Raw genomic sequence first — 6710 nt, forward strand, 5'->3', positions numbered from 1 at the left:
CTTTGTTCGAAAAATGTCAAACAATTCAATTACACGTTAAATGTTGGTTAGTTGCCTGGCTTATTTCAGACTCATGCTTCCTGTTGTGCTTCACCACGGCAGATTGATAGGAAGAGCAAACATAATGCTAGAACAGCTCAGCTGTCACTGGGCAAAACACTGAATCCTTACAGGGCTGTTACTCTGTAAATGACCGCTGTTCCCCCTTTTAAGAACGGTCAAGGTGTTTTAAAATCCAAACTAAAACTTAATTCCAGTCCCTCAGATACTATGAGTGTGTACATTTTTATTCATGTAAATCTTTATGTTTATGTGTATGCTGAACATTGTTGTGTTACATAAAGCCATAAGAAGCTGTTAATCTCTCAATATGCAGGTCCAGTCATGCCTCGGCTGCTATCGAAGATAAGTTGCAGCTACCGATCTGTTTTGGTAGCACTTTCTCTTCAGTTCATTTTCTCTCTACCCCCCCCCCACCCCCCCCCCCCCCCCCCCTGGGGCTCCCTAGGGAGGGTTAATCTTGATTTTATCATAATGAAGTGATTAATTAAAAAGCTTAAATAAACAAAGCTATACAAATAATCCATAATTGGGATTTACTGTATGCATGAGACTTTGTTGATTTTATCTGAAAAAATAGACTTGGATATGTTGCAGTATATTGAAGTGTTTTATTTACATAAATAGCCATTATTCAGTCAAATCAAGACTTCATTAAACCTCAATATTTATGTTGGGTTCTGTTTAGCCCTGGGTCACCTTTAACAAAAAAAATTCTGCAGCATTACCGCTACCAAATACTAAATAACTCAATTTGAACTTCTATTATTCTAGATTCTAAAGGGAGGGTTGCCATTTCTATACATTTATGTGTTTTCAAAAAGATCTCAACAGGACAAAAACTGAAGGTGTTTTTATTTTTTGCATATGCAGCATATAGGGGCTGTCAGATCCCACATCTGTGAGGTAGTACATGCCAACAAAACAAAAAGTAAAAGAAAGAAAATGGTCTGGCTTAACTCAGCCACACCATTCTCGTTATCTTGCGCCTGTGTTGTTTGTTAGCGTCTTTGAATATCTATCCGTCTGAAATGTAATACTATCTATCTTAAAAATAAACATTCAATTACTCTAACTTTTATTTTTAATCTATTGTTTACACTTTATATGTTTTGCCATTTTACCTTTCATGTGTTTGTAATGTGTGAACAATCTCTGACAAAGAATTTCCTTTAGGTAAAGTTTATTTTATCCATTTATTTATTTGATTTAACCAGTAAAATAATAATTAGGGATATAGCAGATTATATCTAAGTAGCACACAATGGAAATACTAAAACAATTAACGTAGGTTACTTAAAAACTGTAGGTACACGTATTTTTAGTCTTTCTGTGACTGAATATTTTTGATGGCATTCACCTTTAAAATCTCAGCCTGTCAAGGTTCAAGGTTATTTATTGTCAAACTAAAATAGCTACAGTGTAATTATGTCTTTGAAAATATTAGCTTACAGGCTTCTCCAACAATGCAACACAATAATACAGATAAGCAGACAATATTAAAACAATATTAAAATATACTATATTAAAAATACAAAAAGAAAATAGTTTTAAAAAGTGAGAAAAAAAAAGTGGAATAGTGCAATACGAGTCTATATACAAGTTATTGGAATGATATATTAGATGACAGATAAATAATGACTAAGTAGCAGATGAATGTTATGAAATTGTTTCAGCAGCCTGCGGGATGAAGCTGTGTCTGAATCTGTCCGCTTCACCGCTGCAGCCTCGCCCCTTTTATGCAAATTAGCCGTGTCGTCGACGGAAGCCATCGCTACGTCTCTCCTTCCGACAGATATTCCTTTAAAGGCGTATTTAAAGCTCTGGCGTCAGTTGCAGGAGAGTAGCGGGCAACCTATGCAACAAAAGCTGCTGCAGAGCCAAGCGACAGCCCGACGCTCAGCGGACATTAACACGGAGCCACCGGCTGACACTACCCGGAGAGGTGAGCTCGGTGTCCGGTCAGAACAGGCGCGAGGGGAAGGGTAATAAGCATTTTGTAGCCGAGGTTGGTAAAATCAGGCAGGCGGAATACACAGCATCTCAGGTTGCTGCTGCTGCAGAGAGAGGAGGAGGAGGAGGAGGAGGAGGAGGAGGAGGAGGAGGAGGAGGCATTACAGTAGTGAGGCCTGTGTTAAAAACAAAAAGAGAGCTGGAGGTTCAGAGAGGCAGGCAAAGGTCAGGTTGCATAATTAGGTTGCTTGGATTATAAAGTGTTTATAATTGGCATTTCTAAATGGTGTTTGCAGGTTGAAAAAACAGAAGGCTCAGGGGTTGCAGTTTGGACAGTAGATTAATAAGGTTAATTTAATTCACTGCATCTTTTGAAGTTAACCAGGAAGGAGCACACCTTTTGACTCTGTGATAAAAACAAAAGAGATACCGGTTTGTTTGGGTTCTGGGCTTGTCATTTAACAATAAGGACCATATGAGAAGTTCCTGTATTGTTAATCAACTAATCATTGGTGTTCTTATTGTCAGTGGCTTTTGGTGCATTTATATGTCAACAGCTTTGGGTGTTTTATTTATAAAGCAAATTAGGGCTGTAATGATTAGTTGAGAAAATAAGACTGAACAAATCTACTAATCATTAAAGTAGATTATTTGTTTTGTGATTGCAAATGGAATCATTTTTGTGTTGTAGGAAGTTTCAGGAAACACATATCACCTTTTATTGTAAGCAAGAGGTTAATTTAATTTAATTTATGTATAACGATAATGTAATAATCCGTTGTTGCAGTGATTTCAGTGGCAGTGTTCGATCCACAACAGAGTTCTTCTGCCTTTTTGCTCTAAGATAAAATGTAGAAGCCATGTTTATTTTCCTAAGGGGAGATGCACATCCATTTGATACTATCAGATATGTTTATAGGGTTTTACCTACATTTCTGTGATCCAGTGTACAATTACATTTAAATATATCTGTCTTGGACAGCTGCAGCTCCTTCACATTTCTCGTAGGCAGAGCAATGATAGGGACAGTTTTCCTTAAGCTGTTTTGTGGGGATTCTGGTTTATTGACAGCTACTGATTTATTGTTATGCTTGCGTGCACAAGAGAGTCTATTTGCTCTATTGACCTTATGTACACTATAACTTGACATACTGTGTTTTAGTGTGGATTTGCTGGGTCTTAACTCTTTGTGTTTGTGTTTTAAGGTACGACAGCAAGGATTAAAATTGCAGCCTGGACCAAAACGTCTCACCGACATTAATGAAGCTTTTAAGGCCTTTTGGTGAGTCTTGCATGCACCCCTTTCTTTATTTTACTCCAAACACAGCACTTTAAAAGCCATGTGTCATTATTGTTATGTTTGTTTGAGTAAATCTGCACAAACACTGGTCCCAAAGAGAGATGTGAATGGCCAGCATATGTTTGTGCTCTACTTTTGTTTTGTTTCTATTCTGCTGAAAAACCACAGCCGGAGTGCAGAATGTGGTGATGCGATTGCATTCTTGGTTTCGATTGATCTGAGAGGATTTGCACACACAAACACATTCATACTGTTCTTCCTTAAAAATCCGCCTCTCTATGTCAGCCTCTTCCTTACGACGTGCTGTGATGCAGTCTGAGTTCAGGTTGCACGCCTGAGACTGGCAGGTTCAGCTGAAGTGAAAGCAGCCGACTTCCTCTCGGTGAAATGTTTGCTGACTATTGAATGGCGCTGAGTCGGCATCATTTTAAAACCAACAACGCAATGTAGCCAGACACGAGCGAAAAGTCACATGAACACACATGAACTTCAACATACATTAGCACAGATATTGTGCAAACAGAGCACACATACACGTATGCAGACACTCTCAGAGAAAGGCTGTTCATTATTTGCCCATCTACAAATATTTGAGACTTTGCATTCAGAACTGGATTTTATTCCCCTAAACAACATGTAAATAATGTCTGATTATGCTTACTGTTTTCATCCCAGTTATGTAATGCTCACACCTTTCTAACCGAGATACTTCCTAGTCTCTTGGTCGAGACATGCCCAAACACACCCTTCCTATTATGACCTGATCGAGGTTTGCAACAAAAATGTAATTTTTTTTTAGCGAGAACTGTAGTTTGAAATGTTTTTATTGTGACTCAACAAACAAAACGCATCACATATTCCAAATTTACTTTGGCATGTTGAATACTAACATAAGTTTACTCAATGTGACTCCAGATGTGTTTGTTCAATAGTTTCCACGCCACACAGTAAAGCTTGAGAGCCTCAGCTGACACAATTGGCAGATTTTTAAGAAGGTATCCTGCTGTAAAGAAAGTATACGCTTATCATGAAACCTGCACGTCCCTGGTTTGAGTTTTCTCGTATTCTCTACTGGCAGGACTGTTCAGTAAAGACTTCAAAGTGTACAACATTCTCCAAAGCAAACAAAGATTGATAGTAATATACTATTTTCATAAATTTGATCATACTAATACTAATACTGCTGCTCGCTGGATTATGTCATGTTGTGCTGCAGAAAAGCTGAGTCAGGCAATTATTTTTCATACTCTCCACCTCACATTGTCCCTGTTTTATGGTGTCTTACAATCTTTTCTTTTCTCTGTACAAACAAACACACACACACACACACACACACACACACACACACACACACACACACACACACACACACACACACACACACACACACACACACACACACACACAGCTGATATAGCCTTGTATCCTGAAGTTCAGGATACAAGGCTATATCATCTGTGTGTGTGATACACCTGATCCTGTGTGTAAATGACCCACTTCCTACCAGTGTGAAGTTGTTGTACTCAAACCTGAGATTGAGAGAGAGAGAGAAAAGATTGAGTGAGTTTGTTTTCCCATGTCTTTTTGTGTTTTTCGTCTTACTCACATCAATGCCATCAACAGCCCTCCTTATCTCTACCACACACACACACACACACACACACACACACACACACACACACACACACACACACACACACACACACACACACACACACACACACACACACACACACACACACACACACACACACACACACACACACACGCGCACTTGTCGCAGCTTTTAATGCGGCTGTAATGAGACACATCATTCGACAGCTGAGGGTAAAAGACAACAGGTTGCTGCCACAATTTATAACTCTTAGCTTTGGAAAGTTATCTTCTCTGAACTCCCTTAATAAACAGCGGACTAACTTTGATGTCTAAGAAAAACAGAAAAGTAGGTGTTACAGTTGGATGTAAGCGGTTGTCAAATAAATGTGTGCGTGTGGTTGAGAATCCTCTCTGGTTGGGTTTGTTTGTGTGGAGATTATCAGCAACACTTCATGCATGGCTGCTTGGTTTTCTAGTGGTGAAGGACGGTTATTAACGTCAATATCAGATGGCTGTACTGTATTTAGCCCTGGCTTTGAGATAGAGGACACAAACCCAGACACACACCCCGATGCTCTCGGTAGCCAAAGAGATTATCAACAACACTAAACGTCTTCTAAGAATAGAGACTTTCCACTTTGTTTGTTTGCTCTCCTGTCAGCTCTCCTCCACTCTTTTTAGTCCAACTTAACTCTTCTTTTTCCTCCTGTCTAACTTGTTTCCCCGATTGGCTTGAGCTCCACTAATGCAAAGCAGCAGTAATTTGTTTGTTTGTCCATGTGTTATGAAATCTCTTTTATGCTGTGTACTGTATGTGCAAAGATGTGCAGGATGTCAACAATTTCAGAATGGCTTTATTTCTTTGAAATAGCAGGTGACTTTTCCCCCCCAGAAATGCTTATTAAGGAGCTCTTCAGCACAAGTTTTCAAGGTCAAGAAGGAGGGAGTCCCCAGAAATTGCTTTTAAAAAGGTTGCGGTTTAACTTTATGATAACTGGAATTGGAATGCATTTACACATGAAAAACCTTTAAAAAATAATGCAAGTAATAATACCTACTTCTGAAAGAGCGGGACATTTGACTGCGTTGCTCAAGGTCACCACATGCATTTTACTGCTATTCAGAGATTTGCACTAGCAGCCGGTTGGTTGGCAGAGCGCATAAAAATCTTGTCATTAGATCTAACATTTTACCAAAAGCATTGGTTAGGTCAGATGAGCTCAGAAAGCGTGAAAATCTTGTATAAATGTGTCTTTATCACACTTTTGGACGATTAGCCTGTGGTTAATTTTAGTATCCCAACAGTGCTGTTTTGAGATCTTTCACTCATCAAAGTTTTCCAAAGTCACCTTATCCTGTGGTAGAAACGTCAGTCTTAAATCAAATTGTGAAACTTCCCTCTTAAGGCATCTCTTTAGGTTTTGTCCAATCACTGTTCCCATCTTCACTGACTCTCCCTGGCCCAGGACAAACTGATGTCCCGCTTTCCAATGAAATTACCAGAAATCAGACTGGATGCCACCAATGATAAAGTGTCTTTGATTTCTAACCACGCGTTTCTCTCACTCTTCTTTTGCTTTGTCAAAGTTAAAGTGGGCCCTTTTTGAAAATGTGTATATAGAATCAGCATTATAAAACCGACATGGCATGATGACAAGTGACATTGCGTATAATAGATGTTATTGTCTTCTGAAAGGTGGAGTATGGAGCCTTTTACATTTTGACAATATAGGAACTTCTCTTGGATTGTTTTTTTGTTGTTGTTGAAAAAAACAAAACAACTATAGATAGTTGGTCTACA

At 38.9% G+C, this 6710-nt stretch overlaps 1 protein-coding gene across 1 annotated transcript in view; it reads left to right on the forward strand.

The window, feature by feature from the left end:
- Window positions 1-1860: 1860 nt before the first annotated feature.
- The window catches only part of slc45a4a (solute carrier family 45 member 4a), a 50458-nt gene continuing 45608 nt past the window's right edge, over window positions 1861-6710 (forward strand). The window contains exons 1-2 of the mRNA XM_079655056.1: window positions 1861-2005; window positions 3219-3295. The gene's annotated coding sequence lies outside the window, so the exon portion shown is untranslated. The remainder of the gene's footprint in view (window positions 2006-3218; window positions 3296-6710) is intronic.

The sequence above is a fragment of the Notothenia rossii genome (assembly GCF_949606895.1).
Source record: "Notothenia rossii genome assembly, chromosome: 10".
Lineage (NCBI taxonomy): Eukaryota > Metazoa > Chordata > Actinopteri > Perciformes > Nototheniidae > Notothenia > Notothenia rossii.